Below are 10,906 nucleotides of genomic sequence, written 5' to 3' on the forward strand. Positions count from 1 at the left end.
CCCACACAGCATGGCTTAGTTTCATTGAGTTAGACAAGGCTGTGGTCCATGTGATCAGATTGGCTATTTGTCTGTGATTGTATTTTCAGTCTGTCTGCCCTCTGATCCCCTCTCTCAGTGCCTACTGTCTTACTTTGGTTTCTTTTTCCTTGGACGTGGGGGTCTCTCTTCACAGCTGATCCAGGAAAGCACAGCCGCTCCTCCTTACCTCTGATGCAGGATAGCTCCTCTCAGCCACTGCCCCTGCTCTCGGGAGTGGGGTAGCTCCTCTCAGCTGTGCTCGTGCACCATCGCAGCTGCTGTGAATTATTAGAGAAACAAATCAAAACCACAAGGAGGCATCATCTGCCAGCAGTAAGAATGGCCATCATCAAAAAGTCTACTAGCAATAAATGCTGGAGAGGGTGTGGAGGAAAGGGACTCCTCTTACATTGTTGGTGAGAATGCAAACTATTACAACCACTATGGAGAAAACTATGGAGATTTCTTAGAAAACTAGGACTAAAGCTACCATACAACTCAGCAATCTCACTATTGGGCATAAATCTTGAGTAAACCAGAATTTAAAAAGAAACGCATTCACCAATGTTCATTGAAGAACTATTTATAATAGTTAGGACATGAAACCTAGAAGTCCATCAGCAGATGAAATGAAAAAGATAAGGGAGTTGTAATACATATACACAATGGAATACTACTCAGCTATAAAAAGGGATGCATTTGAGTCCGTTCTAATGAGGTGGGTAAACCTGGAGCCTATTATACATAGTGAAGTAAGTCAGAAAGAGAAAAATAAACACCATATATTAATGCATATATGTGGAATCTAAAAAGATGGTACTGATGATCCTATGTGCTTGGCAGCAAAAGAGATGTAGACATAAAGAGCAGACTTTTGAAACGTATACATTACCATATGTAAACTAGATAACCAGAGCAAGTTAGATGTATGAGCAGGGCACCAAAAACCAGTGCTCTGTGACAACTTGGAAGGATATGATGGGAGAGAGGTGGAAGGGTTGTTCAGGTTGGAGGGGACACGTATATATGTATGGCCTATTCACACTGATGTATGGCAAAAACCATCACAGTATTCTGAAGTAATTATCCTTCAACTGAAATAAATAAATAAAAATTTAAAAAGAGGTTCTAAGGGAACAGTCTATAGCAATAAAATCTCACCTTATAAAATAAGAAAAATCTCAAATACACAATTTAAACTTATACCTAATGCAACTCGAGAAACTGAAAAAGAAATAAGGCTATCACTGTTTGAAGATGATGTACTGTACATAGAAAATCCTAAAGATGCTACCATAAACCTCCTAGAGCTCATCAATGAATTCAGCAATGTTGTAGGATCCAAAATTAATACATAGAAATCTTTTGCATTTCTTTATACTAACAATGAACGATCAGGAAAAAGAAATTAAATAAATAATCTTATTTACCATCACCTTAATAAGAATAAACTGTCTAGGAATAAACCTACCTAAGGAGGTAAAAGTTGTATTCAGAATACTGCAATAGATATTGATGAAAGAAATCAAAGATGATATTAACAGAGTGAAGTAAGCCAGAAAGAAAAACACCAATACAGTATATTAATGCATATATATTGAATTTAGAAAGATGGTAATGATAACCCTGTATGAAAGTGAAGTTGCTCAGTCGTGTCCAACTCTTTGCGACCCCGTGGACTGTAGCCCACCAGGCTCCTCCATCCATGGGATTCTCTAGGCAAGAATACTGGAGTGGGTTGCCATTTCCTTCTCCAGGGGATCTTCCCGACCCAGGGATTGAACCCAGGTCTCCCGCATTTCAGGCAGATGCTTTAACCTCCGAGCCACCAGGGAAGCCCTGTATCGGAGACAGCAAAAGAGACACAGATGTATAGAACAGTCTTTTGGACTGTGCGGGGGGGCAGGGGACGATTTGGGAGAATGGCATTGAAACATGTATAGTATCATATAAGAAACGAATTGCCAGTCCAAGTTTGATGCAGGATACAGGAAGCTTGGGGCTGGTGCACTGGGATGACCCAGAGGGATGGTATGGGGAGGGAGGTGGGAGGGGGATTCAGGATTGGGAACACGTGTACACCCCTGGAGGATTCATGTTGATGTATGGCAAAACCAATACAATATTGTAAAGTAATTAGCCTCTAATTAAAATAAATAAATTTAATTAAAAAAAGAAAGATATATTATGTTCTTAGTTGGAAGAATCACTATTATCAAAATTACTATTCTGACCTAGGCAATCTTCAGATTCAAAGCAACTCATATCAAACTGCAAGACATTGCTGAAATAAATCAAAGATGACACAAACAGATGGAGATATATACCATGTTCTTGGATTGGAAGACTCAACATGGTGAAAAGGATTATATTATCTGAACGAATCCACAGTTTTAATGCAATCCCTATCAAATTACCAATGGTATTTTTCATAGAATTAAAAAAAAATTATGATTTGTATGGAAACACAAGATACCATGAATAGCCAAAGGAATCTTGAAAAGAAAGATGGAGCAGCTGGAATCAGGCTCCCTGACTTCAGACTATACTACAAAGATACTTTAATCAAAACAGTATGTACTGGCATGAAAACAGAAATATATATCAGTGGAACAGAATAGAAATCCTGGAAACAAACCCATGTATTTATGGTCAGTTAATCTATGACAAAGGAGAGAAGACTATATAGTGCAGAAAAGACATAAACAAAGGTGCTGGGAAAACTGGAAAGCAATATGTAAAAGATAAAATTAGAACATTCTTTAACATCATACAAAAACAAACAAACTCAAAATAAAGACCTTAACTAAGAAGAGATACTATAAAACTCTTAGAGGGAAATATGAGCAAAACACTCTTTGACATAAATTGCAGCAAGATCTGTTCTGATCTGTCTCTTATTGCAATGCAAATAAAAAAAAAAAATAAACAGGACCCAATAAACTCATGAGCTTTCACATGACAAAGGAAATTAGAGGCAAAACAAAATCACAACAGAATGGGAGAAATTATTTACTAATGGTGCAACCAACATGGATTAATCTCTAAAAGTACAAACAGCTCATGCAATTCAATATCAAAAGCAGACAAACAACACAAGATAAAAATGGGCAAAAGAGCTAGACATTTTTCCTAAGAAGATATACAGATGGCCAAGAGTCACATGAAAAGAGCTCAATATCACTAATTCTTAGAGAAATGCAAACCAATGAGAGACTTAGTGGGAAGTCTCGTAATCTCTTGAGTTCCCACCCAGAGGTTGCAATTAGGGGGAGTCAATCCCAAACTCCCAATCTATCTCTTCCCCTAACCTTAACCTCATGGTAAAAATAACTTTGTTCTCTAAGTCTGTGAGTCTGTTTCTGTTTTGCAAATAACTTCATTTATATCATCTTTAAAAGTAAGGTTCTATATATGAGTGATATCATATGACATTTCTGTTTCTCTATCTGACTTATTTCACTTAATATGATTATCTCTAGGTCCACCCATGTTGCAGCAAATGGCATTATTTCATGCTTTATAATGGCTGAAGAATAGCATTGTACATATGTAACACGTCTTCTTTATCTATTCCTCTGTCAATTGACAGTTTGGTTGATTTCATGTCTTGGCATCCATGTATACATTTCTATATTTAAAATAGATAGCCAATAAATATTTTTAGTAATCATACTCAGACAAAGACTGAATAGCCAAAACAATCTTTAAAAAGAAGAAACAAAGCCAGAGGCATCACACTTCTTGATTTCAAAATATATTACAAAGTTATAGTAATTAAAACCATATGGTAGAAACATTGTTGTTTAGTCACTAAGTCGTGTCCAATTCTTTTGCACCCCCATGGACTGTAGTATGCCAGGCTCCTCTGTCCATGGTATTTCCAAGCCAAGAATACTGGAGTAGTTTGTCATTTCCTTCTGCAGTGGATCTTCCTGATCCAGAAATTGAAACTGCATCCCCTGCATTGGCAGGCATATTATTTACTACTGAGCCACCTGGGAAGCCCAGAGAGACACATAGACTACTGTAACTGAATAGAGTCCAGAAATAAACTTACACATATATGGTCAATTGATCTTTGACAAGGATGCCAAGAATATCCAGTGTGGAAGGATAATTTTTTCAACAAATTTTGTTGAGAAAACTAGACATCAAGAAAAAAAAAAAAAAACCTGAATGAAACTGGACTTCTATTTTGCATGATACAAAAAAAATCAACTCAGAATGGGTTAAAGATTTAAACGTTAGTGCTGAAGCTGTAAACATCATAGCTGAAAATATAGGGGAATTACTTCTTGGCAATAATCTTTTGCTATGATTTTTTGTATATGACAGCCAAAGCGTAGGCAACAAAAGGAAAAATAGAAAAGTGGAACTACATTAAACTAAAAAGCTTCTGCACAGAAAAAGAAACAAAATTAAAATACAACCTTGGGAGAAAATATTTATAAATCATTTATTTGATAAAGCTTGATATCTAATACCTGATGTGTAGAACCGACTCATTAGAAAAGAGCCTGATGCTGGGAAAGACTGAAGGCAAGAGGAGAAGGGAATGGCAGAGGATAAGATGGTTGGACAGCATCACCAACTCAATGGACATGAGTTTGAGCAAACTCCAGGAATTGGTGGTGGACAGGAAAGCCTTGTGTGCTGTAGTCCAAGGGGTTGCAAAGAGACAGACACAACTGAGTGACTAAACTGGACTTCCAAAATATATAAGGAACTTCTACAAGTCATTGGGAAAAGAAGCAACAAATATCCAGGTTTAAATATGGGCAAAGGACTTGATTAGGCATTTCTTCAAACAAGATGCACAAATGGTCAACAGCTATATAAAAATATGCTCCACTTCACTACTCCCCAAGGAAATGCAAATCAAAATCCCAGTGAGATGCCACTTCATACCTAGTAGTTTTGTCTATTATAAAAATAATAATAACAAATGTTGGTGAAGATATGAAGAAAAGGAGACACTTGTCTCCTGGTGGTGGGGTTGTAAATTGGTGCAGCCACAGAGTTTCTTTTAAAACTTGAAAATAGAAGTACCATAATTTCCATCAATTCCACTTCTGTGTATCTAAAAGAATTTAAAATATTTATAAATAGAGATAATCAAAATGCACATCATTAATCTATGAATAAGTAAGTTGTGATCTATGTATAGAATAGAATACAGTTACAAAGTCAAGAGAAATTACGTACATATATAAAATATATATAATACATTGAGCAAAGGAGAAAAAAAAATTATTCTTATACCACAGCAACATTTGTGTAAATTATGCATAGAAACAATGGTTCTATGCATTTTAGGTGACATAAGTTCAGCTCAGTTCAGTCACTCAGTCATGCCTGACTCTTTGCGACAACATGGACTGCAGCATGCCAGGCCTCCCTGTCCATCACCAACTCCTGGAGTTTACTTAAACTCATGTCCACTGAGTCGGTGATGCCATCCAACCATCTCATCCTCTGTCATCCCCTTCTCCTACTTTCAATATTTCCCAGCATCAGGGTCTTTTCAAATGAGCTTAGGTAACATGTATGCATATAAAAATACATATAAAGTTAATTGGGTACCTGAACAAGTAAGAAGAGTAGAAGTGGGATATCACAAAGATGGAATTCTGCACCCCCCCAAAAAAAAGAGTCATTTCATAGAGTATTGGTTATAGCTTACTATGAATATAGAGGGTCATAAAGTCAATTCTATGCACCAGGTCAAAAACAAGAAAAAACAGTTCTTAGTGATGGACTTTATAAGAACATTTTTTCTGTGACTTTGTTGTGTGGAAATCAGAATGCATTAGATTAAAGAGACCAATGTGAAGTGAAACTTCTTTCCTACATAGTTATCAATATAAAGAAAGTGAGCTATCAAAGAAGTTCAAGAGATAAGGGGTAAGGAGAAAAGTCTAGAGAGGGTATATTAAGTGAGATTCTTGAAGTAGTTGATACATGAAGATAATTGGTTGAAGAGATGCAATTGAGCTGAAAGAACTAAGAGACTGATGTGGAAAACTCAACCTCTGTACAATGGTGTTGGGTTAAATCTTGGCAATAGAGTTGCAAAGAATAGTTTTTAGCTTTGCCAGGCAAAGGAGGCTCATGGCTCAAAAAACTGTGAGTCTCAACCTAGGGGAATTTGATGAGGAGTTTTACAGCAATGGTTCAGGGCAAGGTTACTGGTAAGGATCAAGGTGTGTCCAGGGCCTGAACTCTTTTAATTTGGTCTCATGTAGTCTCCTCCCTTGTCTACATCTTCTCCCTTGCCTGATTAGCAACTCTTTGAAACTGCCCTTTGGAACTCTGGGAAGGTCATGGATTCTGGAATCTATTCCCTACAAGCAAGAATCAAGGGACACAGAAAGGCTTTCATGCTCAGGAGCTTCATGGGGTCCTGCTCAGTTACATGAGCAGCTGGTCCTTAAAAAGAGGCTCCCAAAGAGACAGGAAGGTATGGGAATCCAGATGCTGTTGGGAATTCAGAAAAATGGTTCCCAAATGCTATTGGGAATCCCCCAAAAAATGGTCCCCAAAAGAGCTTGGTTGGTTTCATTGGATCTCCTGAAATATACATTGCTTATATGGCCTCTCTCCACCTTTTAAATGTATATGTGAAGCATTTTATCTCAAAGAAATGGATTACCAAGGAGCTTGTTAAATTTCATATTCTTGACTCTTAACCCTTGGGAGTTTAGATTCAGCTGAGTGCATCTTGGGAATCTATATTTTTATCAAGGTCTCTGAGTGATTCCTACGCTTCTCTAATTTAGCAACACTCATTTAGGACACAAGTGAAGAGACTATTCTTGGGCAGAAGAAAGAACACTTATTTTGAGACACAAAAAGATACAAGGGTGGATGTAGATTCAGAGACATTTAATGGCTAAGCAAGGTTAGTCTCTGGACATGTCATCTAAGAGAAGTGGGGAAAACATGTGCAGTATTTAGAAGCATGGCTTCAGAGCCTAGAAAGAATGTTCTAGTGTAACAGTGATTGACACCATTTTAAAAAGGCCTCTCTCCCCAGATCAAGGAAGTTCTTAAACTCAAAGAGTAAGGTGGCTACAACTTTGATATGAATTGGCCCATAATGCTATAGAAGCTGAATCTCCAAGATCCATCCAGAGCAGCAGAGTGGAAACAATTAGGATTAAGCAGTTGTCATAGAGCTGGTCACAACTGGAAAGCAATAAGAAATATGGCAGGAAATACAGCAAAGAGAGGAGAATGAGTCAGGACTTCTCACTGGGTGAAACTGTATGAGGAGAACTATGAGGGTGAAGTGAAGAGATTTCACCAAGGGGGAGACTGATAGACAATCTACCAGCTAGAAATAAACCTTCATTCTGTGTTTCCTTTCTGTGACTTTCTGTGCTTTATTTCTGTTTAATCCTGCTCTCTACACTGTCATCCATACAATTCCACTTTACACATGAGCTCATTCTTTTTTTTTTTTCCTTTTTTTAAAATTTTATTTTTTAACTTAACAATATTGTATTGGTTTTGCCATATATCAACATGAATCCGCCACAGGTATACATGTGTTCCCCATCCTGAACCCTCCTCCCTCCTCCCTCCCCATACCATCCCTCTGGGTCATCCCAGTGCACCAGCCCCAAGCATCCAGTATCGTGCATCGAACCTGGACTGGTGACTCATTTCATATATGATATTATACATGTTTCAATGCCATTCTCCCAAATCATCCCACCCTCTCCCTCTCCCACAGAGTCCAAAAGACTGTTCTATACATCAGTGACTCTTTTGCTGTCTCGTATACAGGGTTATTGTTACCATCTTTCAAAATTCCATATATATGCGTTAGTATACTGTATTGGTGTTTTTCTTTCTGGCTTACTTCACTCTGTATAATAGGCTCCAGTTTCATCCACCTCATTAGAACTGATTCAGATGCATTCTTTTTAATGGCTGAGTAATACTCCATTGTGTATATGTACCACAGCTTTCTTATCCATTCATCTGCTGATGGACGTGTAGGTTGCTTCCATGTCCTGGCTATTATAAACAGTGCTGCGATGAACACTGGGGTACATGTGTCTCTTTCCCTTCTGGTTTCCTCAGTGTGTATGCCCAGCAGTGGGATTGCTGGGTCATAAGGCAGTTCTAGTGGCTATACTAGTTTGCATTCCCACCAACAGTGTAAGAGGGTTCCCTTTTCTCCACACCCTCTCCAGCATTTATTGCTTGTATACTTTTGGATCGCAGCCATTCTGACTGGCGTGAAATGGTACCTCATAGTGGTTTTGATTTGCATTTCTCTGATAATGAGAGATGTTGAGCATGTTTTCATGTGTTTGTTAGCCATCTGTATGTCTTCTTTGGAGAAATGTCTATTTAGTTCTTTGGCCCATTTTTTGATTGGGTCATTTATTTTTCTGGAGTTGAGCTGTAGGAGTTGCTTGTATATTTTTGAGATTAGTTGTTTGTCAGTTGCTTCATTTGCTATTATTTTCTCCCATTCTGAAGGCTGTCTTTTCACCTTGCTTATAGTTTCCTTTGTTGTGCAGAAACTTTTAAGTTTAATTAGGTCCCATTTGTTTATTTTTGCTTTGATTTCCAATATTCTGAGAGGTGGGTCATAGAAGATCCTGCTGTGATGTATGTCGGAGAGTGTTTTGCCTATGTTCTCCTCTAGGAGTTTTATAGTTTCTGGTCGTACGTTTAGATCTTTAATCCATTTTGAGTTTATTTTCCTAACTTGCATTTGCCTTGTCTTCTAAGACTTAGTTCAAGATATCTTAACCTCTGGAATGCCTTCTCCAGATACCTCAGCTCATTGTGTGTGTGTGTTTGTGTATGTGTGTTAAAGTCTTTTTAAAATCATAAAATAAAACACAAATGCAAAAAACCAAACCAAACAAATTCAAGGCTTAGTGGATTGTTAAGCACCTATTTACTTGTCACCAGATAAAGAAAGAGCACATTGTCAGTCATGTCAGAAGCCCTCCAAGGGCTCTGTCCTGGGTCTCCCTGCCCCTGAAAGTAACTACTGTACTAACTTCTATAGAAATCACTTTCTTCTGTTGTGGTTGTTGTTTTTTGGGGAGCGGGGTGGGGGGCGGAATTGGTGGTTACCAACAAAGTAGATCTTTAAACACTATAGTTTTGTCCATGAAGAAAAATGTCGATATGTGTTTTAAATCTCTTTAGTTCTCCAGGTCAAAGTTTCCTCTTTTATACCATTGATCTGTTGAAGAACCCAAGTCATTTCACCTGCAAAAATTCCTGGGGTCCATTTTCATTGCATACTCCTGATGCAGTTCAACAGGTTCCTCTGTCCTCTGTATTTCCTGCAGCTGGATTTGGAGGCTTGAAGCTCAAGCTCAGTCTCTTAGGCAAGATGATGGGTGATTCATCAGGAAGCATATACTGTAATGACTAGTTGACTCTCTCAATGTATATATCCATGTTTATTGTGAACTACCGAGTATTAGAATTCTATTATTTTATTAATATTCATTAGTTAGAATATTTCTATAACAGACATTTTCCCTCATCTATTATTTGTATCATTGGTGGTATAATTCAGATAGAAAAGGCAAAGTAAATGCTTAATTCTTTTCTTTATCAGTTGTCAAAATAATGAATGTTTTCTATTATCCTCCAAAGATTATTTTTCATTTTAATCATGAACTGGTGTATCCATGTGTTCATATATGTATTCAACATCCTGGATAGGTTTCAAGCAACTATTGCGCTGCTGCTGCTGCTAAGTTGCTTCAGTTGTGTCCGACTCTGTGTGACCCCAGAGACGGCAGCCCACTAGGCTCCCCCGTCCCTGGTATTCTCCAGGCAAGAACACTGGAGTGGGTTGCCATTTCCTTCTCCAAGCTCATTCTTCAAGAATTATTTGAAGCATTATCTTCTGTGAGGCTTCCTGACTCCCAGAGGTAGGTGCTTTCTTTCTCTGCATTCCAAAGGATCATGTTTACTCTTACTATTGTAGTATATGCCACATTGCCTCATTTCCTGCCAGTAGTGCAAAAGACACATTATCATTTTGCAATAAGTAACCACCAATTAGTTAATAAAGTAATAAGTAATGGTGGGAATCAATATTTCTACACCAAGAATTAAGACAGGTCTACAGATGTTCACAGCCAATTAGCCAGGAAACATGAAAGTCAACAAATATAATTTTACCCCAGGTAATTTAAAAGTACTTAAAATGTTCCTAAAATCTAGTGGGATAGGCTTGCTTGTCCTGGGTGAAATTATTTAAGGAAACTGAATTTCAAGATAATTCTACTGCTTGTTTTTTTAGATGTTAATAAACTGCAAAATCCTGAGTGGGAAATGGGCTAATTTTAAAGATAGAAAGCAGATGATTTGAGTCTAGCTAAGCATCATCTTCCTGGAATGTCCCATCATGTCATCTAGCCTTATTCTCCCAGAATATTTAGCACATGTGCATATTTCTATACAGTTATAATTGACTTACATATGATATATACTTTCCAGTACAATCACCATGATTATATGTTGTACTTACGGGTAACCTCCCCAAGGGTATCTAGGTCATGTTTTTACACAAGAGATGTAAAATCACAGAATGTTAAGAAACATGTAACACAAAAGTCTTATTTTGCAAAAGAGAAAACTGAGCCTCGGAGACATAAACTTGCTTCATATTACATATTTGTTTAAACAATGAGTCATTAAATAATCATTTATCATCAAGTATTACAGTGACTTAATGTTCAAAAGCATAGAGATGTAGGATATAAAGATGAATAACACAATCCCTGACATCAAGAATTTCACAATTTTCTTGGGAACAGACACACACATAGCAGTATACTTCCAGTGAAGTGTTGGTTTAAACCTTTGGAGAAAAGTTTGACAATATATA

The sequence above is a fragment of the Bos javanicus genome, chromosome 15 (assembly GCF_032452875.1).
Source record: "Bos javanicus breed banteng chromosome 15, ARS-OSU_banteng_1.0, whole genome shotgun sequence".
Classification (NCBI taxonomy): domain Eukaryota; kingdom Metazoa; phylum Chordata; class Mammalia; order Artiodactyla; family Bovidae; genus Bos; species Bos javanicus.